The following is a 26509-nucleotide window of genomic DNA, read 5'->3' on the forward strand; positions in this document are numbered from 1 at the left end:
TGCTGCTTTTTAACAGTAGCAATAAATCTAATACATGTTATTAAATTCTGCAGTTTGTCACCGTTAGTGTTTGTGTAATTTTTCTTTCATGTCTGTTGCACTTGTGCTATTTGATCATCTAATTTCTCTTTTACTTTTCTTTCTCCTCCTCCAAAATGCAGGCTTATTTGGATCAATTATTGATCTATGTCTACATATATATCTATATATATATTGATCTATGTCTATAAATATATGTATGTATATTATATACACATATATTATATACATATATGTCTAACAGCCCTATGTCCAGTATTTGAACTTGAGAAACTGTTAATCCAAATTAGTAATAACGTTTAGGCTAGAGGTGGAGGGGATATTGGGTACTTTTTGCAAAAGTGAATACACAATTAAATAAAAAATAGTAATACTGTTGGTGGCCACACTAGCTGCAACTAACACAGAGAAAAGAAATAACGAGCAATTGGTTCCTTTCTTTGTAATATCCCAATTGTAGTCCATACAGTTATCCTCCATGATTTACCACAGGGTAGTCCCTCTGCCAATAGTGGTGTAAGTGAATTGAAAACACATTAAATTTTAATGAATCATTTAATTAAAGGGAAAGGAGAGACATGAAAATGAAACAGGGAACAAAAGCTCAGGTCATATACAGCAATGGGTGATCTCCAAATCTCCCTGTCTTTGAAATAAGACCAGACAGCACTTGGCCTTCCTGCACATCATCACCTCCCCTCTCAGCTCGGCTGCAGCCACTCAGGGTTTGGGACTTCAAAGTGCTGTGACTCCTTAGTGCCTCATAGGCACTAAGCCTCCAGTATAAGCCCCAGCATCCCCAATCTGCCTCGCTCTATGGACTTGCACACAACCATGGGCTGCTTTCCATCCACATCAGCAAAGCTGTCCAAAAATGGGGCAGGGGACCCTGGCCTTCGTTTCAAAAATCACAGTTCTGCCAGATGCCACAAGATGGATGCTAAAGCTCTGTTCCTTCCATTCCTTCCTGGATTCCCCTGCCTGCTCCTCACACAAATATGGATGCCACACCTCTTTCATGTCAACACCTATTGTGCCGAACTCTCCACTTGGAATGTCTCAATACCCAGTGCTATCCTTATACCTTGACAAAAAAACTCTCCCTAGATTTACTGAGCACTCTACTCGCTTAACCACTCAGAATCCAAGCACCACATGTGTCATCTGCTTTGTCCAGGGACACTGGACTTCTAAACACTTCCCCCACGGAGAAGACAATCCACTCTTCCTTTACACTGAGAGGTCTCAATGAAGAAATGGCTTCCAAACCAGCCAATAATCTAGCCCCATTTTCAGGTCTACCTGGTTCAACAATTCATTCATTCATTCATTCATTCATTCATTCATTCATTCGTCTCTCACTCATCCACTTTCACTTGCTCTGTTTTCCTCCTTCGTCCCTCTCCTCCTCTTCTACCACCAGAATTCTAAACTTGTCTTTCAAATACTCACTAGACAGTTTGACTGGAATCCTCACCATCACTCAAGGTCACTAGGGCCAAAGCACAGCTTCCTATCTTCCATCCCTACAACTGGCCTACACATCTAGCCCCTCAAAACCCACTCTCCCTGCTACTCTCCAGTGCTTCTCGGATCAGATACACTATTTTCACAGCCCCTGTGAGGGTCCATTCCCACAAAGTATGACTCAAAACAGGCTCCAGAGCTCTAGTTTCCCAGGGTTCATGCTCAAAGCAGGGATTCCCACTACCCCAAATCCTTATTCTGTAAGCATAGAAAGGATTTGGGAATTTCCATTATTAAAAGTCCATTTGGGTGAATCTGATGATCAACAGATTCTAGAACTCCTACGCTCAAAAGGCAGTAAGCCTCTTGTCCTAACTGCCCTTTGTAATACTGATGCTATTGACACAGGCAGTGCCTAGGATTAAACCCCCCTTTGTGAGTTGGAATTCTGGTTTGCAAACTCCATCTACTTTTCAGAATTAAGTGAACAAAGAGAAAGATGAGAAACCAAATAATTCACACGGAATGTTTGAATCTTCGGCTAGGCAGAATTTGACAGTGGTCTAGGTGGTACATGGGAGTGACTGGGGAGAATGACAAGACAAGTAATGAGGAAGGAGGAGGAGGATTTTCTGCTCTTCAGAGTTTATGGCAGAAAGTTAACAGCATGTGAGCTGGAGCCAGGTGGTCTGAGAGCTAATCTGGAATGCACCAAGGCTAGAGATACTTGACGCTGACCTGTTTTCCTCAAGCAAAATCAGGATAAAGATGATACCCATCAAATATAAGCACCGATAAGATTAAATGGAATAATGCATGCTGAGCTCTTACCATACAGCTGCATATAAAATAACTCAATATTAGCTATGAACATCATTATATGCATAAGATTCAGGAAAATTTAACCTCTTCATTTTGTTATATATCTTCAGAAAACTACCTTGTACACATCCAGAAGACCTGAGTGGAAATCACTGTTCTCATCCAAATATCACTCAATGCTTCTTTAATTCTAGGTAGAATAATCAAAAAAGACACTTTGTCTCCATATGCCAAATAACAGCCCCGATCGACCAGTGGAACAACCAGATAATTACTTATCAACTAAGGGGTATTTTAATGTGATGCATGATAACTAAGGACTTAAAATCACAAATACAATCATGTTAACTTTTAAAGGGATGTGTAATTGGGGCAAGAAAAGAGAGAGTTGAACCCCACAGAAGGAAAGAAATAGAATCTAAAAATACCAGTGATTTTAAAAGTTCAAAAAAAAGCGTTTAGTGTATAACATGTATAATTAATTTCCTATCTGTATACCCATTTACAGGCTTATCATATCTTTGAGGTTGAGCTAGAAATCATCAAATATATTAACTATATTTAACCAGCTGCGGTAAACTGTGATTTGTCAAAAACTGGTAAAACACTGTTTTCTTTTTAAAGCAGCTAAATGTAACATATCTACAAGGAGTCCTCCTTGTATCAGCTGTAAGTACATGATATGACATAATTTACAACTATAAATACACATTTTATATGTAAGTAGAAAAGTCTCTGTGTTCTATCTGAAATACTGTACTTTCACAAATGCATTGTTTAACAATTAATGTGGTCAAATCTTATAATGCCAAAATGTTTTTTAATTACGTATTTCACACCTTTATGCTCAAGCTTAATTTGGTTACCTGTTATTCTCTAATTACAAAAAGGAATCTATATTTAATAAAGTCTTGGACCAAATATAAAACATCATTCAGAAAGTAGGTTGGTCAAAAAGTAAAAGCTTTTGGTTTCTAAATTTGAGGATTTCTTTATGAAAAAAATGTCTTCGGTAGTATTTTATAATTTTTAAATTTCAGGATTTGTACAGGCAGTAATACTAGGCAGGAAAGGAGGATAAGGGGACGGAGAAACAGCGTATTTCCTACAGGTGAGACATCATGCTCCAAACTGTTATCTCAAAAAAAAAAAAAAAAAAAAAAAAGATATAAAAGCACCTCCTTAGGGAGCTTTAATGGATTACTGAGTTACTAGGGGTAGAAGCTTCTTGATCTTCTTGATCTCTTTCTGGGAGACAACCAGAGCAAAGAATGATGGGAAATAACAAAGGTGCGGTTAAAGCTTAGAGAAGAAAACCAGCATGGCTGAGTTTCCATTATGAGAAAATTAAAGGGGTAAGGAAAAGCATGAAAACAGTGTGGGATGACGGTCACCCAAGAAAATGCAATAATAGCTGAATGTTGGAAAGTGACAAATTCAACTTAAAATAGATATATCTATAAATACACATACATATGTGTGCATATACATATATATACACACACAGGTATACACACATACATATGTGTATATAGGTATGTATATACACACATATATGCTTTTTCCTAAGTTTTTTTCCATCAACTCAAATATTCCACAAAGGGGGAATTATGCGTGCAGGGGCACATAGCTATGGTGTGAATGACTGTGTCCTCTGAGAAATTCGTATGTTGAAATCCTAACCTCTCAAGGCCGGTAGGAGGTGATTAGGTCATGAGGGTGACACCTTCTGATTGAGATTAATGCCCTGATAAAAGAGGCCTCAGAGAGCTCAGTCAGTCGCCACGTCCACTATGTGAGGACACAGAGAGAAGGTTAATTCTATGAAGCAGAAAGTGTACCCACACTAGACATTGAACCTGCTGGTGCCTTGTTCTTGGACTTCCAGGCCTTCAGAACTGTGAGCAATACATTTCTGTTGTTTGTTTGTTTGTTTGTTTTTGTTTCTGAGAGAGTGTCTCACTCCAGTTGCAGGCTAGAGTGTAGTGGCATGATCTTGGCTCACTATAGCCTCAAACTCCCAGGCTCAAGTGATCCTCCCACCTCAGTCTCCTGAGTAGCTGGGACATGCCACCATGTCAAGCTAAATTTTTTTGTATTTTTAGTAAAGACAGGGTTTTCCCATGTTGCCCAGACTGGTCTTGAACTCCTGGGCTCAAGCCACCTGCCCACCTCGGCCTCCCAAATCACTGGGATTACAGGTATGAACCACCATGCCTGGCCAATTTCTATTGTTTACAAATTACCCAACCTAGGGTATTTGGGAAAACAGCCTATATAAACTAACACACATACAAACACACATAGAGTTAAAGAATATATAGTTATAAAGTTAGGAGACAAAAATGTCCTCTAGTCATTACAAATTATACTAATGTCATTGTGACTTGACTTGTGTCCTCCCCAAAATATACGGTGAAGTCCTAACCCCCAGTACCTAACAAATAATCTCATTTGGAAATTAGGTTTTTACAGAGGTAATCAAGTTAAAATGGATCATTAGGGTGGGCCATAATCCATATGAGTAGCATCCTATAAAAAAGGGAAATTTGGATGCTGAGTCAGACAAGCATAGAGGAAAGAGGATGTGAAGACATGCAGAAGAAGATGGCCAAAAGGCTCGAGTGGTGATGTGTGTACCAGCTGAGAATGCCAAGGATTGCTGGCAACCACCTGCAGCTAACGAGGCGAGGAAGAAGACTCCCATAGAGCCTTAAGGAAGAATACGGCCCTGCCAACACTTGATTGTAGATTTCAGGCCTCCAGAACTGTGAGGTCATCCATTTCTGTTGTGTTAAGCCACCTAGCTTTTGTTCCTCTGTTACGGCAGGTGTTAGAAACTAATACAGATGCATAGAATAAAAGCAACACAACCAAGTCCTTTTTTAATCTTTTAAGATTTTTTTTTAAAGTTCTTTCCTAAATAAACAAAAATACATAAGTAATTTTTAAAACTTACATAGGTTAATTTTCTAGTGCTGTACTGATTGGTTCAATTGCTAAGAATAGGCTGGGCATGGTGGTTTGGGAGGCCGAGACAGGCAGATCACAAGGTCAGGAGATCGAGACCATCCTGGCTAACACGGTGAAACCCCTGTCTCTACTAAAAAATACAAAAAACTAGCCGGGCGAGGTGGCAGGCGCCTATGGTCCCAGCTACTCGGGAGGCTGAGGCAGGAGAATGGCGTAAACCCGGGAGGCGGAGCTTGCAGTGAGCTGAGATCCGGCCACTGCACTCCAGCCTGGGCGACAGAGCGAGACTCCGTCTCAAAAAAAAAAAAAAAAAAAAAGAATACCGACTATAAGGTCAATTTTCTCTTTGACATAAGGGTTTTGAATAAGGAGTTTGATGGAAAATATCTGCAGATTAAGGTTCTTTTTCAAGACTGTGATAGTTAAGCTGACATTTTTGCAGCTTTAAATATATACCGAGTCACATCCTTACTAAAGAAGGAAGGTAATCGTCAAACATTTTAAAACATCCCATTCTTACAAGATTTTGAAACGCCATTATCACAGCTTTTCAGTAATGAACTCTCACAGTCTTCAGCTCTGCCCACTGTTGAAGAGAAGTAATCAGTCTAGATGGATACTTCCCTTATGGAGCTTTTAGGGGCATAATATCCATCCAGTCAGTCATTTGGACAGGCTTGATAAACCAAGCCCACAGTCAACCCGCCATTAAAAGCACAGAGTGAGTTAGATTTGTGGCACTCTCAGTATTAATTAGACATTGATGGTGGGCATCACTGTTCAGAAGAAGGGGGCATCTCTAGCTAATGTGTGTGCAGATCTCAACCGTCTTAGAGCTGAAAGGGCCCTTAGAGATCATCTGTTCATCTGCTCTAATCCTGTCGGAATGAGGAAAAGCATATTAGAACTGCAGGTAAGAGAGTAAGTAAAGAAGGAGCCTGGCATTAGAGGGGAGAAGATTAAAATAATACCTGGCAGGAATTGGCATTGGGGGAGAGTATAGACAGAAGACGTTTGGTGCCGAGCAAGAGAAAGAGCAAGTAGAGGTGTGCCTGGAAGGTTTGAATTCAGTTGGAGGAAATCAAGCAAACATCCAGGAGGCAGGCAAGCTGGGGATGATGAATTCATGTCCATCTCCTGCAGGGGACTTTCTCTGAGCCGACCTTGCATTTTCACCAGCTTTCTATCTTGGGTGGGGTGCTGACCAGTGGAGTGGGAGAGGAGGACTTGGCAGAAAATCTTTACTAGTGACCCAAGTCAACCTTGCCAGCGTTGGGCTCAGATGTCAACTTTAAGCATCCCTTGAGGTATAAACTTAGGCAGAATTTGATCATTTACAAACACCTGTCATTTGAACAGGTTTTGGGAAGGAGGCCATAAATGTTAGCACCTTTCTCTGCTCTCCCAACTGAAACTCCAAAATGCCAAAGCATATTTTCAGGAAAACATAGTGTGCTAACTCCAAATGGCACAGACAAGAGCCACACTTCACATCTCCTTCCCTGATCGGGCTGGGCCTCAGATATCCAAATGTAGCTGAGAAGTAACAGAAGAGTAGCTGAGAAGTAACAGAAGAGTTTTGAGGCCCCTCAGGGGCCCTGCTCTAATAAGAGCCAGAAGCTCCCAATGCTGCCACCTCCAGATATTATTAAAGTACTGAAATGGCATCCAAAACATGAACAAAAAGAAAACTGAAATTCTACCCTCTTGTTTCTCCTGGTTTTTTTTTTTTTTTTTTTTTTTTTTTTTTTTTGGCAAGTCTTGCCCTGTTACTCAGATTGAGGTGCACTGGCACAATCATGGCTCACTGTAGCATCGAGCTCCCCAGTCTCCAGTGATCCTCCTGACTCAGCCTCCCATGTAGCTGGACCTACAGGCACACCCCACCACACTTGACTAATTTTTGTATTTTTTGTAGAGACAGGGTTTTGCCGTCTTACCCAGGCTGGTCTCAAACTCCTGGGTTCAAGTGATCCACCCATCTTAGCCTCTCAAAGTGTTGTGACTGCAGGCGTGAGCCATCGCACCCGGCCGTTTCTCCTCATTTCAAATGCCATGTCCTGGGTGCTGAACAGGACAGTCCCCTACAACACAGAATTATCTGACCTACATTTCCATAGTGCTGAGGTCAAGAAACTCTGAGAGGGAGAAAAAGAGGAGTAGTAATTTAGAACAAATCTTACAGCCATAATACAAGGTGTAGCCTTATGTCACCATGGGTAGGTAGAATCTCTTCCAAACAAAGAGGCATAAACCCAGCCATATTTTCTTCTAAAGGTCTCCCAAATACTACTTGAATGGGGTTGAATGGTAGTCTCCCAAAATATATATCTAATTTTTGGGATATATACCATTGTAATGGTAATGGTAATGGTAATGATAACCTTATTTGGAGAAAGGATCTTAGCAAATGTAATTAAGAATCCCAAGATGAGATCATCCTGGATAATCCTGGGGAATCCTAAATCCAGTTGCAAGTATCCTTGTGAGAGAAAGTTCAGAGCTATATTAGACACACAGACACACAAAGGAAGCCATGTGAAAACGGAGGCAGAGATTGGAGTTAAGACACCAAAGAACACCTGGAAACATTAGAACTGAAAAAGGCAATGAAGCTTTCTCCCCTAGGGCCTCCAAAGGGAGTGGAGCCCTGCTGATACCTCAGTTTCTGACTTCCAGGCTCCAGCACTGCAAAAGAAAAGATTTTAGTTGTTTTATGCCACCACATTTGTGGAAATTTGTCATGGCAGCCCTAGAAAGCTAATACACTACTAAACAGATAATATGTTCAGACAACTTATATTCTTTCTAATGGCCAGAACTGACTCGTTTAAATGTGACTTCCAAAAAACTCTGACAACTATATTAACAAGCCAAGTGTTTCTCATGAGTTACATGAGCTAAATGACTCCCTTCACCAAAGGTAATGTTTAGTATTTTAAACAGAAGAAAGTCACACTTGGTATTTGTCTCAGACAACTCTCTATAAAGACAGCCTCTTATCTCAGAGTTTAAGATAAATTTTAGGCAGCGAATTCATAAGCATCAGGTGTCTCAAAATGTGAAACGCCATTGAAATCTGTTTCGAGAAGTTTTAATGTGAGCAGCAGACAGGTGTAAAATCATATTATGCAAGCCCTTAGGGCTCTCTGGCAAGTGATAAAAACTCAATGCCGGCCGAGACGGGCGGATCACGAGGTCAGGAGATCGAGACTATCTGGCTAACACAGTGAAATCCCGTCTCTACTAAAAAATACAAAAAACTAGCCGGGTGAGGTGGCAGGCGCCTATAGTCCCAGCTACTCGGGAGGCTGAGGCAGGAGCATGGTGTAAACCCAGGAGGCGGAGCTTGCAGTGAGCTGAGATCCGGCCACTGCACTCCAGCCTGGGCGACAGAGTGAGACTCCATCTCAAAAACAAACAAACAAACAAACCAATGCCAAATAGGTTATGCAAAAAACAAAAGTGCAGATTCAAGCATAAACTCAGGAGTCAAAGTATGCTGTAAGAATTCTATGGTTCTTACTCCTAGTTACAATGGCCTCTGCTGGGCCTTCTTCTTGGAAAGATTCCATGTGGTGACAAGATGGCTCCAAGTAGCCTGCACTTGACGTCACTCTTTGAGCTTATGATTGCAAAGAAGAAATGGGTCTTGTGTCTCTCAGGCACACTGCAATGTCATTAAAGGTCACAAATTAAGGGCACTTGGGTCATTTACAGCACTCAGGACCCAGAGGGCATTATTCTCCTGTTAGGCTTCCTGGGAGACCTGTCCAACTGCAATATATGAGAAAAAAGGAGCCATGCATATTAGCTTCCTGTGGCTGCAATAACAAATGGCCCCCAATTCGGTCGCTTAAATCAATATGACTTTATTCTCTCACGGTTCCAGAGAGAAAGTCAGAAATCAGTATCAATGGGCCAAACTCAAGGTAGTAGCAGAGCTATGCTCCCCTCGGGGGTCCTAGGGGAGAATCCATTGCCCTTTGCAGCTTTGGGTGGCTGCCAGCTTTCCTTAGCTGTAGTTGCATCACTCCAATTTTTAAAGTCCATCTCTTCAAATCTCTCTCAAATCCACCTTCACATGGCTTGCTCCTCTGTATGTGCATAATCTTCTTCTGCATCTCTCTTCTAAAAACACGTGTGATTGTATCTAGGAGACACCCAGATAATCCAGAAAAAATCTCCCCATTTCAAGATCCTTAACATAATCACATCTTGGCCATATAAGGTCACATTTACAAGATTCAGTAAGTAGGTATGTTTTGGAGGGCCATTTTTCAGCCTACTGCATCTTGTCACTGACAATGCTGCCCAAATCACAGCGATTAGACTCCTGGCAATCCCAGACAAAAAATAAACAAGGCACTGACAGATGCACCTTACAGGCTAATGCATGGATCATCTCTCAGCTCTCTGCTAAATACAATGACGTCATTATAGATTTGAACCATCACATAAGCCAAACTCAATCTCATACTTGCTTTACATTTATGGTGGGACTAAACAACAGATAGTGGTAGAAACAGCACATTTCATTTCATGCTCTCATTCATGTGTTCATTACGCTTATGAAACTCGATTAATTCACAGCTGTTTCTCAGTGCAAATATACAATGTTCATCAAGGCATGATCTCAGAACAGAAGCATCAAAGATGCTATGATATCAATATTAAACACATCTAGACAAAGACAAGCCTTTAGACACTGACATAGAAGCACCTACTGTCACACGCTAGCAGAGCAGGGAACTGTGCTAACTATCCATTAGTTCCCTGTGTTTTCCCTGACTCATCTTAGGCTCTAAACAAGAGGAAGAAAAAGGGGCCCCTCCACAAGTACTAATTAAAATGTAGATAGAAATTTCAAAATCAGATTTTTTAAATTTGCCTGTTTTCTTTATGAATCAATTTAAATTTATTAGCTTTTGCTAGTACTATAAGTCATGCATATATATGACAGACAACTTGGGAAATTACAGTAAAATATAAAATGAAAAATCCAAACCACTCACCACATGGAAAACTGCTCCAATTATAAAACAAATAGGATTATTTTGAGTAGTTGAGTCTAAGAAATGAAAACAACAAATTTGGGTGGAACATAAACACCACAGTCTATTTGTGTGTAATTTTTCAGGCTTTATTATAGTTCATGATAAAATCAATTTTCCGTAATGTTTATTTTGTTTTTCTTCAACAAGTGGTCTATCTTGTACAGAAGGGAATATTTTGCTGGAGAAATGCTCATTGTTTCCCTTCTGTATGTCTTTGAGAATAATGCTAAATACTGTTTTCTCTTATATATCTATTTATATTTGTTGTCTATATAATTTCCAATAGCAATTCTATTTTTCTTAGTGATAAAAATAATCTTCATATAATTAACACTTTCCCTTTGTTAACCTTGTGATTTGTGTAAAAAATCTACTTTCCTCTTAAAGTCATTTTTATAATCTTCTAATTTGTTCCTTAATAATTTTTGATGAACTATATCTATGAAAGAACATGTCCTTTTTTTTTGTGACTTCTTTATTGATCTGATTTGTCTTTTTCATGTCATTTCCTTAATACTTTATGAATATAATATCATCTTTATACTGTTTTTAGCTGAAGTTAAACATACACTCAATTCATAAAGAAATCTACAAGATCTAAAATAAAATATTAAAGAAAGCCCTCTATGTCATACAGCCTATATAGTTTGCTTAAAGCAAAAACTTTCCTTTTTTTTTTTTTTTTTTTTTTTTTTTTTGAGACGGAGTCTCGCTCTGTCGCCCAGGCTGGAGTGCAGTGGCCGGATCTCAGCTCACTGCAAGCTCCGCCTCCCGGGTTTACACCATTCTCCTGCCTCAGTCTCCCGAGTAGCTGGGACTACAGGCGCCCACCACCACGCCCGGCTAGTTTTTTGTATTTTTAGTAGAGATGGGGTTTCACCATGTTAGCCAGGATGGTCTCGATCTCCTGACCTTGTGATCTGCCCCTCTCGGCCTCCCAACGTCCTGGGATTACAGGCTTGAGCCACCGCGCCCGGCCAAACTTTCAACTCTTTGACTGGTTTATCTATGTATTTTTCTCCAAATTTGCAACTAATAATATTTTACTGCTGTTTCTTGGTATTTTTAGTTAGAAATATTATTTACTGGCTCCTTTTTACTTTATCCCTCTTCCACCATCAACATAGATGCATGCTCCCTCCCCCACTTTCTCAGTATTGATTTATGATGATTCTGCAGGAATATGCAGAGCCTACATATTTATAACTATGCAAATATTCTTCACAGATGGGCCATGAAATAAGATTTTAGTACATCTTATTTCTCAAAACAATTATACATTTCCTAGAGTTAATACTTGTCTCTTGTTTTTCTATGGAGTTATTATCTTTTTGTCCCCCACACCAAAATGTAAGTCTCCTTTTGGTCTAAATGCATTCAAACACCTCAGACATCCCATTATTGATATCCTCCTGGAAAGATGCCTTCAGTAACTGTAGCATCTACTCCAGCCTGGACTGGTGGCTCCCAAGGCCCACTGCACAACAGTTCCACAATTATCTTCCTTTGCCCTCATCCCAGGAATGTTTTCCTCCCTCTCTCCTGTATTGGAGCCTCTATTTCCTGGGCCTAGTGTGTTAACCATTCATCTATTTCCCTTCATTTTTCATCTCTTAGTCTCTATTCAACTTTCTGGGAAATTTTTATCAAATTTATTTACTAATTTTCCATGGATCTTTTTATTTCTATGATCACATGTTTTCAAAATAATCTATGAAGGCTTTTTAAATACACTGAATATTTCTTTTCTCCTTGTTTCATGGTGGTAATATCATCTCTAATTTCAGAAGACATTCATCATAATTTCTTGTCTCTCTGTCTTCCAAGTTTCTTAATTAATTTGGTCCACTCTGTGTTTTTCATACTGGGAACTGCAAGAACATTGGAGCTGGGCACCCACACTGCTTTGTAGAGCAGCCATCATTATTTACTCTGGGTGGGACTTTTTTGTACTGGAGTGACTACCAATGTCACTATCCTTAAGGTTCTAGTTGTAAGCTGATTAGAAACCACAAAAGTGTACACCGAAACCCATATAAAATATATGCAAAGAGAAATACCAACACTGGGGAGAAGGGCTAGGATCTCAATATACATGACATATATACTGAACTCTCCCCTTCTTTTTTAAGGGAAGTTCTCAGGGGATATCTGGGTCCCCTGGTCCAATGTATCAGCAGCTTTGTCATCTTCCAGAATTGCACTTCTGTCTTCTTCCAGCATGGCAGAGGAACCTCTGTGTTGAGACACAAAGTGAACAAGCAGGAAGATCTGGGTTCTAGCTGCTTCTTCCATTGTCTCCTGAGTTTGTGGTTTCTCTTGAAAAGTTGGCTGTGGATCTTATTTTTACTCCTCTGAAGGTTATGTCTTTTTCTCTTACTTGATTGTTTTTAAGACTTTTCCCTTTTCCACCAGTTTTCAGAAGTCTGACTATAACGTGCTGGTATGGTTATCTATCATATTTGAGGTTTGCAGAACTTCTTAGTCTGTGAGTTGATAATTTTCATCACTTTGGAAAAGTTTCAGTGATAATTACTAGGCATATAGCTTCTGCCTTGTTCTCTCTCTTCTCCTTCTGAGACTCAAGTTGTATGTGAGCTGGAGTTTTGAAGGTGTTATGTGTGTCTTATACTCTTCTATCTACCCTGTCCAATTCCTTTCTGTACTTCGGTTTGAATATTTTCCACAGACTGGTCTTCCAGTTCACTAATACAATATTCTCATATGTCTAATCTGCTGTTAAAATTATTCATTTAATTCCGTATGTCAGATATTGTTTGTTTTTAAAAATTATAGGAAATTTATTCAATTCTTTTTTATTCTAATGTTCTGGTAAAATTCTCTACTCCTTAATTAATCTATCAAATTATCCTCTACTTTCTTCCTTATATTAATCGTAATTATTTAAAGTCACCTACTGCTAACTTTACTAACTGGATCATCTGTGAATTTCATCAACCAAGAGCAATTCTCCAGAGGAAGGGGCGGCTATGAATCAGTATCAACCAACCCTCACAACAGCCAGGGATAGGGTGCCCTATTCTATAAGGAGAGCTGGGTAGGGTGTCTCTTGTGTTATAGAGATTTTCCTTTGATGTACCTTTATTGTCACTTAAATGCTTTATTTTAAATCAATGAAAGAACAGTGTATATGTTCCCTTCATCTTGAATGAGAACCTAATGGCTATGATTTAAAATTGCATTTGATTTTGATGCTCTTTTATTCAAATGGTGCTTAGCAATTTTAGCAATTTTTAGGCAATGAATTGCATGAGGTCTTTGGACTCCAAATACTATCAAAATTACATGTATAGTCATGTCTATTTTCTTAGGAAGTAGACTATTCTTAGTAGGGAATTTCTGCATAGGCAACTTGCCTCTGCAATCTAAGATGCATGTAAATAATAACTGAGTATTACCAAAAATTGAAAGAACTGAATTTCAAAAATTAAACTGTACAACCAACCCATATAAAATCATTGAAGGGATCATGCAGTATCACTTGAAAAAGCGGCAAAAGCCCCCACAACAGTAAGAATTGATACAAGCAGATTAAACATTGTGTTCTAATGGAGAAGTATTATATAAACTCTTAAAGGTTAGCTATGGGAGCACAGCAAAAGGACTGTTTGACAAACATACATTAAACAAGGGTGTTGCCCATCGCAGCCCTATCCACAATGACTCTACCCATCTCTGTGACAGTTATCAATCAATTCTGAATGACATATGGCTTACATGTTAAAGAGTCCAAAATTAAGACTTTCAATCCATCCGCTCCAGACAGTGGTTAGCCAATGTGACTCGTTTTTGTTTTTGTTTTGTTTTGTTTACGTTTCCCCTTTGCTTTTTATTTTTCACTTGGTTCTTAGGTAATTGGGAGACAGCTTACAGAACACATGATCTCTTACTCAAACAAGAAATCATTACTAAAATTTGGAGCAACAAGTTTTCCTGGTATGTTGGCTTATTTATTTTTGTTGGCATTTTGGAAGGGGCATACAGGTAACGGAAATGAACACAGGGCAGAGAATTCTCAGCATGTCCATCACTCAGCAGTCATGGCACGTACGGGGGCCATTTTTGAAATAGAAGGAGAAATGCATTTTAGATAAATGAAGTGAACCCCTCCATTTATCTAGCAGCTTGTGATTGTCAGACAGTGTTTGCTGTTGGATTACAGAAATTGCCCGACTTCATTTCATGAAACTAAATGACATACATGACTAACAAAAATATTCATGCATCTTCAAATTAGTTTTTGAGGCCACAAGCAAAGCAACAATTTAGAAATGGATAAAGAGAGTTATTAGAAATTAAGATATGCACAACACAAAAGAATGAATTCAATAATAAAGTATGTATTTTTTTGTCAAAGACATAAAAACACTTCATTTCAGTGGCAGAGACTAGTGTCTGTACAGTCAGAGTCAGGAATATTAGGAAAACTCTAAGTAAGATACCTAAAAGTATTGAGTATTATCAATCATAGTGGGTGCTATTGGCACCCCATCCAGCTCTTCTTATGAAACAGGATACTGTATGCTTGGCTGCTGTCAGTGTTGGCTGATCCTGGTTCATAGCTTCCCAACTCTTTAGAGAACTCCTCCTGGTTAATGAGAGCTACCTCACCAGGAAGTTACGTCACCAAACACTCCAAATTCAACAGCCGAAGAACAAGGGAGAGTTGGTTATAAATCGCCACAGCCCTTGCCTCAGATGGGATCAACAATGGTTCTATTTATGCTCCAGAGCTGTGTCTGGGATCGGGTTGAGGCTATACTCCAGCTGACAGTAAATTTTTGCCTACTGCCTTTCTTTGCTATATCACTCACTCCCTACCCTTTCAGAGCATGCCTTAAATAAATCACATGCTTGAGAGCCCCTGTCTCAGATTGTGTTTCCAGGGTACCTGACCTAAGCCTCATATATGAATTTCAATTAAAAATTAACAGTTATATTCACTGTAAGGCAGACGTCAACTATAGGAGGTATTTTGGCCAGTACAAATGAGTACAATAAAGCAGCAATTGTCTTCTGGAGCCCTACATACCCAGGTCCAAACCCTAGCTCTACCACCTATCAGCTGGCTGATCTTGGCTAAATCACATAAACTTCTAGACCTCAACTCCTCTGCTGTTGAATGTTGAAAATAATACCCCCACTGTAGTGCTGCTGGAGAACTCAATGAGATGATGCTTGCAAAGAGCCAAGAACAGAGTAAGGGCATAATGAGTGATGCCTGCTATTATTTTTGTTGCCGTCATCATGATTTCATGACAAATTAGGTCATTAAAGTTACATCAAATAAGCATAATGCCAAGTTTCAAATTAGTAGGGAATGTTTTCCTTAAACAAACAGGAATTCAGGCATTACTTAAGCATGACAGAAGAAAGAGCAAGTGGAAGGATGATGCATATTAAAAATTTAATCCTGACAGAGAATTTAGGGATAAACCCAGTGTACTGTTCTTCCTGGCCGTCCTCTCCAAAATGTACTATAGAGAAAACTGAGGTACAGAAAGATTAAGTGGCTTGCTCAAAGTATTCCTGCTTGTTATTTACAGAAATGTTAGAAGCATGAAGAAATCTGTTTGTATGTAGCAAAAAATTAGAATGGTATGGCAGGGTGAGATGAGGGTAGAACAGGGAACAGTTAAGTGTATCCCCAGGGGCTAGTCTTGTTTTCCCTAGCACTGACTAGGAGAAAATGCTAATATCTGTCAGTGTCTGAATGCATACAAACCACGGTTCCCAACCCGCCTTGCGGTTTCTTGAAGCTATGTGACTGAGTTGTGGCCAGTGGAATTTGGGCACAAGGGATGCACTTTCTGGCACGGCATGATCCTTTGCATGATCCTCCACTCGACTTTGTGTTTCTTCCCTACTGCCCCTGGAGGCATGGGCTGAAGATGGGATACCATGAGACAGAGGACACTGTGGGCTCCTGAATGGCAGCATGGAGCCAAGCCCCACAGACCGCACTGGACTCACTTGCAAGGGAGGAATAAGTCTTCTGCATGTGAGTGTTCAGCTTCTAGGAGGGTGGAGTTGTTTTAATGGCAGTTAACTCAACTTGGCTCATATTCTCTGAAACTAGTAAAATCTTAGTCCTCATCTACATAAAATATACATAATCAACTATAAATCTTCCAGAACATTATTTAAAAAGTAGAGTAAATACGTTTGAATAAATGGGTATATAAAACAGCATCTGACAGAAAATCTTCACCAAGGGAACAGATGTAAGAACCTAGAATCTGAGGAGAAATGAAAGATAAGAGCCTAGAATCTGAGGAGGACAGTTGGTAACACTGTCTCAGGTTACAAACTTCTGGGTCAAGATCAACTGGGGATCATGTAATTATTACACAGGGAGTCCAAATAAACATACCAATCAAACATTGATAAACTAAAAAAAAAAAAAAAAAAAAAAAAAAAAAAAACTGAGTCATCTTGTGTTCATTTATCAATTCAGGAAATATTCATTGAGAACTTGCTAAGTACTAGGTATGATAATAGGTGACAAACTTTTTCTTAAAGAGAGAGTCACATAGGCTTGGTAGGCCAGACAGTCTCTGTTGCTACTGGTCAAGTTAGCTGAATAGCAGCCACAGACGTTATGTTACAAAAAAATAAAATGCAATATGTCTGGATTCCAAATAAAACTTTATTAACCATTCTTACAGGCCAACAACATGCAAATGAATGTCTATGTTCCAATAATACCTTAACTATGATCAACACACCTTAGTTTTTAACTCCTGAAAAATTTTAATAAAAATAATCTTTAAAATCCACTTCTATGACACTAAGAACATATGATAAAGATAAGCAAAAAAAAAAAAAAAAATGAGCTCAGAATCATGATTTTTGAGAGCTGTGGGGGAGACAAGTTTCTCCTTGCCCAATAAATATAAAACATAATTTAAAAAGTTAATCAATGTGAATATCTCGTTGGAATAGTTATTATAAATTATTAATTAATATATCATGCTTTAAATTATACAGAAGAATTTCAACAGAGGGTAGTTATATTATAGTGTTATGACCCATTAGAGAGGGTATTACAAATTGCCTCAATTTATTTTTAAATTTAATTTCATATTAATAATAGAAAGTAATTTAAACTCAAGAATCCCAGCAGCTTCTTTAGAACTGGCCACTAAAGATTCATAAGTGTGTGTGTGTGTGTGTGTGTGTGTGTGTGTGTGTGTGTGTATGCAAACTATGAATCTTTACTGTTTAGATTTCTTCATATATGGAGACATATATATTCAACATATATATGAAGAAATCTAGGCTGGGCGCGGTGGCTCACGCCTGTAATCCCAGCACTTTGGGAGGCCGAGGCGGGTGGATCACAAGGTCAGGAGATTGAGACCATCTTGGCGAACATGGTGAAACCCCGTCTCTACTAAAAATACAAAAAAATTAGCCAGGCGTGGTGGCAGGTGCCTGTAGCCCCAGCTACTGGGGAGGCTGAGGCAGGAGAATGGCGTGAATCCGGGAGGTGGAGCTTGCAGTGAGCCGAGATTGCGCCACTGCACTCCAGCTTGGGCGACAGAGCGAGACTCCGTCTCAAAATAAATAAATAAATAAAAGAAGAAATCTAAACCAAAAAATTCCCTAAGCACATCAAAGATATTATATGTTCAATTAAGTAATCTTAATATCACAGATTAGAAAATGGCTTCTTTAAAACATATGGAAACTGAGGCAATAATCAACTAACACAGGGTTTCTCAACGTTGGCACTGTTAGCATTCAGAGCCAGGTAAATTTCGCTCAACAGGGAGGTCCTGTTCTGTGCATTGTAGAAGGTTTGGTACAACCCTGGTTTCTACCCGCTAGATGCCAGTCAAAGCTTCCCCACCAGTTGTGACAACTACTAATGTCCCCAGATATTGCCAAATATTCCCAGAAGGTAAAATTGTCAGGAATTGAGAACTTCTAGTCTAAAAATTGACTCATGTTGACACTGAATCCCCCCAACCCAGATATACAGGAAAGAAGTTAATATCTACTTTAACTTTTGAGAGAATTCTCTCCCAATATTGATCATGTAGTCAGAGAGATTTAACAGTTTTCAATTTAGAAACCATAGAGAGGCAGGTGGCAAATTGGAACACAGATTTCATTTTTTCTGCTTATCCCAGCAGTTGTGAGTGAGAAACAGGCAGTGAATTTCTTTCCGTTAGTAACAAAACAATATAAAAATGGATTTGGAGCTATTTCCCAAAAGAATTTTAGGAAGACAGTGAGGTTAAATGAGCTGCAGCCCCTTTGTGTTTTTTAAACTCTGTTCAGCGAGCATCTACCTCCAGCCATCTGCGGTGGGATCCCAGATGGGCAAATGCTGTGAATTAGTCTTGAGACCAGCTGCAGTTTTATATTTTTCAAAAAGCTTTGTTCTTATAAAATAATCTTCGTGATTAAGGCGAGAAGAAAACTGATACTAAAGATGTGAATCTATGATTATGGTATGAGGTAGAAGAAACAAATTATGGTCCACCCTTGCTATGCCTGAAAATGATTGGTTTTCAATATGAGATGGCTAACCTTCAGCACGCAGCGAGTTGAAAAAAAAAAAAATCATAGTCTCTGATCAAAAAGGTACCTTATAAGTGAAAATAAATTAATATCTGATTCTCTAGTCATCGATGATAAACAGTTTTACTTCCTTAAATTAAAAGCAAATCTTGGTCTTTAAATGTTAAGAGACATCTTCTCTTAGTATGTTAAGGCACACCTGTCTGAAAATCATAAGAAATATTCCAAATATAGCCATTTTACTTCATGGTACATTTATATGTAAATATGCATATGGTCATGCCAAGAGATTTACCTCATACAGATAACATTCTCTCAGGGTAACAGAGTACTTGTATCCCAATTCCTGCTCAAATCTTCATGTCTTTAGCAACTCCACCAGTGATGTTTCTAGTTTGTCAAAAGACAAGATTCTTTTTTTTTGTCAAAAGGGAAGAGACTTCTGATTTGAAGTATGTTGACTCCATGTCCAAAATATTACTTGCACCACATTTATCAGGCAACCTGACTTGGAAGTGAGTTTTCTCCTTCAGAAGCCACCCCACAAAAGCCTATTTTTCTCATCACTGAATTTCAGTATGGTTCTACAGAGCTGAGCCGCCATGTGTGACAGTGCTTTGATAGATATCATAAGGTTGGGGAATGGTGGGAGGAGACTGGAGAGGGTGCACTAAGGCGGTATCCCCGTGCTCCTACTGCAGCCAGGAAGTGTGCTGGCTGCTGGACGGAAAGTCCCACCCTTGATTTCAGGGCAGTTGGCAGGGACAATGCAGTGGGGTCTCCAGAATCCTATAAATGTCACTAAGTAGAAAAAAAAAAGAATCATTATTCAACATCTGCTTTCTCATCATTGTTGCTAAACCAATGTTAAGGCAGGAGAAAAAATTTGGGAGATAGGAAAATTGAAAAACAGTATTGAGAAGACAAGTGGTTGCTATGTAAGGAATGAATATATCAGTCAGGAATTGCCTGTCTCATCCACAAATTGTCCTCTGGGGTGACAGTATGCACACGAGTGTCTTAGGATGTCTCTTCCAAAAGCATTTCTTATTACTCTAGATTCTGGGTTAACATTACTTTACTTTTCTTTTCTTGAATTTAGGGACAAAAATATCATGTTTACCTACCACTCCATTAGTGTTAAGTTTAAAAAGGTTAGGGAAGAGTGAACATATTAAATACCAAGGGATGGAAATTTGTAAGCCATCTGTTTTGACTCTACCACCTTCCAGGTAACTAATCTAATAATCTCATCTAATTCTGAACAAATAAAAAGAAAGAAAACACTTCTTACAATACAGGAATGAATTTCAACACGAGGCAATAAGTACTAGTCAGAAATAAAGGTTACAAGGCTGTGAAATGCCTCAGAGGGTCACCAGCCAAGCAGACACAGAATGGGTTACAAAGAGGTGATGTCTCCAGTGAAACTCAAGGATGGGCAGTCTTTTTCTCCAAGAAAAAGAAGATAAATAGGGTGAAGGTGTTTGAGACAGGACAGCAAGAGCAAATGCTTCAAGTTGGAAAATAGCCTACAGTTTGGAAAACGATACGCAGCATGACATGACCAGACAAGGTAGAAACTGCCCCCAGGTGATCAGGAAAGACACAGGTAATGCAAACTGCCACCTGGAGGTGAACCTCTGTCCTGTACAGGGGCAGGACCCAAGGATGCCCTGTCTAGTGCTAAATAAAGTCTACTGGTGAAGCACATTAATTTCTCATTGTCTCCAGTTTTCTTGAAATTGGTTGTCCTCCTTGATCTGTTTCACCATTTTTCTACATTTAAACAACAATTTTTAACTTTGGAGAGAGAAAAGGGGAAAAATATTAACCTGAGATATACAAATCAACTCCCATGATTGGTGGTAGAAAACAATCTTTCTACGTAATAATTGAAGGCACACAAGTCAAATGTTCTGTCACTTATTATCTAAAACAACGCTTTCCAGTGGGGCACACCAGCCACCCAGAACACTTCAACTCTGGCTGGTCCAAATGCAAATGTGATGGAAATATAAAACATACACTGGAGTTTGAAGACTGAGTTCCAGGAAAAAAAAATGCAACAGATCATTAATTTCTTATAATGATTCTATGCTGAAATTAAAATATTTTGGATATATTGTGGTAGTAAAATATACTGTTAGTAGTCATTTCCCTTGCTTCTTTGTACTTTTTTCAGTGTGCCTAGCAGATCACCTTAAATTGCCTATTTGGCTCACATGGTGCTTCTATCAGACAGCACTGCTATCACACCCTTTGTCTACCAATGTGCTTATTCCTTTCTGTTACCCTTGGGAACTGTTATGTAAATTAAAATAAAATATTCATAGAAACCAACAAGACCTCTTTGCTGGAGACATGTGATATATTAAAAAAAAAAAAAAAAAGTGTGTCATGAAGAATTGCCAGCCTTCTCTCTCCAGGCTAAGTAAACAGTAGGCTACAGAACTCCGTACACAGCCACAGAATATGAAAAAGCAGAACAGCCCTGCTTTGCACCAACGGCACAGCAGTCTGACCTCTATCATTAGAGCTGCATGTTCAAAACCACAGTTCAAACAGTTACTGTCTTCTTGCTTGGTGCTATGTCAGTAGACTAAGCTCTCACCAGGTGCTGGTACTGATGGGCATCTTATACTTCAGTAATAGCTCATTAATCCCATCAATAGTTGCAACCTGATTTCCACCAAAGGCAGCCAAGACCAAGGGAGGCAATGATGAGAAAAGTACAATTAGTTTCCTTGACCTCACAAAAATATATACACATGAGTTAATGGAAATACATCTCCTCACTTTTTTGCATCTATTTATTTGGACATCATGTTAGTAAAACTTGCAAAAATATCACAATAGACTTTCATAAGTCCTTTACCTAGATTCCCCTGTTAATACTGTATCATATTTGCTTTATTATTTTTGCCTCTGTATACATGTATAGCTTCTGTGCATGTATGTGTGTAACAATTTTAAAAGCTATTTTGATATAAGTTGCACAAATGATACCCATTACCCGTATATATGTTAGCATGTTATTCCAGAAAACAATGACATTCTCCTACATTAGTTATCAAAATCAACAAATTAATATTAATACATTTCTACTATCTTATCCAGACATTTGAATTTATCCAGTTGTCCCAATCATGTTCTTTATAGTAAGAAAAAATATATCTGCTCCAAGATTCAATTTGAGTCAAGTATTGCATTTGAACCCCATGTCTATTTGTTCAGCTTTGTGATGGAGTAGCTCTTTATTATTCTTTTTTCATACTTTTCATGACTTTGTGATATCTGAAGGGTAGGGGCCAGTTTTCTTTGTAGAATGTCCCTCAGTGTATCTGATGGTTCCTCATAAGGTTAGTAGTCATAATTTTTGGCTGAAATATCAAGGGCATCTTGTTGTGTCCTCCATGCATCAAATCACTGAACTCTGTCCCCTTGCTGGTGAAGTTCCCCTTGACCTTTGAGTATTTGGTCATGGGTTATTTGCCAGATTTCTTTACTATCAAGTTATAAGTTTTCCTGTTGTAATTAATAAGTATCATATAGGTAAGTACTTTAAGACTACTATTAATAAACATCCTGGCTGTCATCAAACTCTGACCCACAAATTAAGCATCCATTGATCACTTTTGCCTAAATAAATTTTTAGTATAATGGTTGCCAAATCATGACCTCCTAATCAAATTATTCCTTCAATATTTATTAGTTGGCATTTGTTTAGTCATTCATTGATGTTTTATGTTAGTATCTACTCATGGATTCTTATGTTTTTCGATGTGTTATAATCTACTATTGGCATTATCTATTTTGACAATCAAACTGTCCCAGATTTCTTCAGTGAGCTCACTTCAAGCTGGCTCCTAGTTTCTTGTGACACACCCTCATCATTCTTTAAATATTTTCCTTAATTTCTGAAACAACAAGCTCTTCCAGTCTTATCTGAGTTCTCCCTGCCCAACTCTAGATTAAGTCACTTCTCAAGAAATCCTTCATCTGTTTTCATGGAGAATTAAGTTTAGAAACAAAGTAACCTGTATGAAGTGTGTTCACTGCTACTAAGACAAGACTTCTAAACCCTCTCAGCTGACAGAGCTAGTAAATTTGGAAATAAATGAATGTGTATATGTAAATACATGCTTGTGCACACACAGACCTACACAAGCTCACTTTTTAACACATGTGATATGCCAGAGAGTATACCATGAGAATCAAAATGAATATAATATGTAGTTTCTATCTACTAAAAGATACAGATTTTAGAAACTGTTATCTAAAACAATCTTTAAAATGCCATTTTGATTAAATTATTGATCACTCTTTTTTTTAACTGGCAAATAAAAATTGTATATATTGATAGTGTACAACACGTCACTTTGATATATGTACACGTTGTGGAATGGCTACATCAAGCTAATTAACATGCAGGTATCTCACATACCTTTATTTATTTATTTACTTATTTATTTATTTATTTAGGTTGTGAGGACACTTGAAATCTACTCTCTTAGCAATTTTCAAGCATATAGTACATTGTCAGTAGCTATAGTCACCATGTCATACAATGGATCTTTTTAACTTATTCCTTTGTCTAATTGGAATATTTTGTCCTGTGGCCAACATCTCCCTAACACCTTCCCTGACCTTCCGGGCCCCTGGAAACCACCAGTCCACTCTCTGCTCCTAAGAGTTTGTCTTCTTTAGATTTCACACATAAGTGAGCTCTTGCAGTATTTGTCTTTCTGTGCCTGGCTTATTTCACCGAAAATAATGTCTTCAAATTGCTGATCATTCTGATTCCTTAATAACAAATTCATAATTTTACCACTCAATTAGCTCAATGAAAGACTCCGGATATATACTAAATTGCAGTAGAAAGACAATTTATTGTCAATTGTGATTAAACTATTATAATGGAGATTATTATTTATTATTATCACTTTAAAAAATCAAAAACAATAAAAATTACTGATAAATTGCTATGTTTTATCTCTTTTGAATGTCTTACTTATTTTTTACCATGCTAATATGGAGTTGGTAGTGATTTGTGGCCATTTCACAGATGAGGAACCAATAATTCCTAGAAAGTTATAGAATTAGATCACAAATAAGGTCGATGCGTCTTCAAAGCCCTTGCTTTTTAATCAATATTAGCTTTGATCGTGGGACTGGCTGATTTTAACACCCTGCTAAAGTAAAAGATCTAATACTAAAACCTAGCTCTGAAGTTCCCTGAGTGCTCAAAAACAGCAGCATTAAAGAGAGAATAAAATAATATAAAATCCTCTCCAATCACTTCTTAGAGCTCTAGTACATGAGAGTGAGACTAAAATGGGTTGAAGAACTTTTTCCAAACTCTACACAGCCCAAAGATTCTGGCATGGTCCACAGGGAGTTCCAGAATCTTGGTGAAGAAGATATTTGTGTCTTAACTCTCTTATTTTCTAGGAGACACTTTTTAAAGACTAGAGGGAAAAGTGGGCTTTTGTGACTCTGATCTGCTACTAAAATAAATACTTCATTTAAGCACAAGATCTCAGGTCCATTGTCCAAACCGCAACAACAGAAATAGGTAAATTTCATTTTGATCTATTTCCCTTTATTCTTTGTTACAGTTAGCTTTTAACCCAAGTATTCATATTTATGTTAATATAAATTATAAAGAGGAAACAAAGCTGTTTTACAAGAAATTGATGCCCGAATACATCAAACTAAATAATCGATGATTGCTCTGGGGAAACGAATGCATCCAGGCTTTGAGGTAATGTTCCTTGAATGGCCTCTCATCTAAGGAAGGATAAATCAGGATCATATCCATGGAACAAAGAGGGCCACCTGGCAGGAGGAAAAGGCTAATTGGGAATTAAGGGAGGTGATGACTCATAACAAGTAGGGCAGCCTTAGTCCTGAGGCCTGACCCACTGAGAAAATGAGCCACTACTCAGCCTGGATTAACATCTTTATATACATCTGTCTTCATCCCTTCAAGCAGTGAGTTAATTGGGATGGAAAATGAAGTTCGAGAAAAATAAATTTCACCTACCTGGATAAGAGACAGATCCTCAAGTTGTAACCTGAAGAGGTAGTTTCTACAAAATATAAAAAGAGAGCAGTTTTATTTTTAATCGATCCCAGAAAGTTAAGAGTTTATAAAAATTTCAAGAACAAAGAAAATAAAATAATAATTTTGACTTCAAAAGCATCTTCTTTCTAAGAATATGGTTAGCACTACTTTCCTTGGATCTTAGAGTATAAAGAGGAATTCAAGATGTCAACAAATACACATTTGAGATTGGTGAGAAAGCTAACGAATAAGTGGGGTGTGTTTGTACATAATTACAGTAAGTGTAAGTCATTAACTGGCTCTCTTGATCTATATGGAATAAATAAAAGGACATGGGCATTCCATTCTGAAACCGAGTTTCACTTAAGCAAGATGATGTAAAAATATTCCTCATAGGTCTTCCTTTTTAATCATCACCTAAATTCACCATGTTTTATAATTAAGATTTTGAATTCAAGCAGTGCTCTGAGGTTCACAGTAGTCTACCTTGTAGGATGGATTCAGTATGTAATAAAAGTTTAGAATTATGAACTTGGGTGCAGTATGGTGGCTCACACCTGTAATCCCAGCACTTTGGGAGGCTTAGGCGGGAGGATGTTTTGATCCTGGGAGGCGGAGGTTGCCAGGCTCCTGGGAACCATGGCAAAACCTGTCTCTACAGAAAGTACAAAAATTATACAGGTATAGTGGCATATGCCTGTAGTCCCTGCTACTCAGGAGGCTGAGGCAGGAGGATGCCTTGATCCTGGGAGGTGGAGGTTGCAGTAAGCTGTGATCACCCCACTGCACTCCAGCCCGGGTGACAAGGTGAGACCCTGTCTCAAAAATAAATAAATAAATAAATAGTATATATACACACACATATAAATATAATTTTCAGTTTATGGAATTTGGTTTAAAAAAAAAGAAAAGAAATATAAACTTGGTGGTCTGCCCAAAGGAAACTGATGACATCAAGGGCTTCGAAGAGTCAGTTTCACTGCCCAAGCCTAAAATAGGAAATCAGAGAAAAGAAAACTATCAATTTCAACAAAGAAGGGGAAGAACAGTGAAATATGAGTGAAATATGCAGTGGAGATCAGTAGAGCACAGGGAAAAAGATACAGATTAGTTATACCGGGCTTTGGACTCTAGTGTTGCAGGTTTTAGAAATAACTCATTAACCTCCCTCAGTATTCTTTGTTTCAGCCTCTAACTGAAATCCTGGCATCATGTAAATGGGAAAATGGGGCAGGGATGTGCAGCAACAGCACCCCAAAGAGGAAGGGAGGAGACAGCCAGCCCAGTACAAATAACAATGGCAAGAAGATGCTGACACATAATGGTAAGCAAACTCTAAGATGCAAATGAGCATGAGGTGGGATCTCCAAGAAGCCAAGGATGTTGTTATAATGGGCTGGTCCAAGGTCACTTCTATGGAACAAAGAGAGAAATTTTACAACACCAATAAGACATAAATGTTGAGTATTTTCACTATCGTGGGGAGGGGGATAAATATATAAGCTGGACATATGTACCAGTAGAAGTG

At 38.5% G+C, this 26509-nt stretch overlaps 1 protein-coding gene across 1 annotated transcript in view; it reads right to left on the bottom strand.

Moving 5' to 3' along the window:
• SEMA5A (semaphorin 5A) overlaps nt 1-26509 on the bottom strand; it is a 306611-nt gene that overhangs the window by 262819 nt on the left and 17283 nt on the right. The window contains exon 2 of the mRNA XM_030927820.1: nt 24961-25006. The gene's annotated coding sequence lies outside the window, so the exon portion shown is untranslated. The remainder of the gene's footprint in view (nt 1-24960; nt 25007-26509) is intronic.

This window comes from Rhinopithecus roxellana, chromosome 3 (assembly GCF_007565055.1).
Source record: "Rhinopithecus roxellana isolate Shanxi Qingling chromosome 3, ASM756505v1, whole genome shotgun sequence".
In the NCBI taxonomy this organism is placed as follows: domain Eukaryota; kingdom Metazoa; phylum Chordata; class Mammalia; order Primates; family Cercopithecidae; genus Rhinopithecus; species Rhinopithecus roxellana.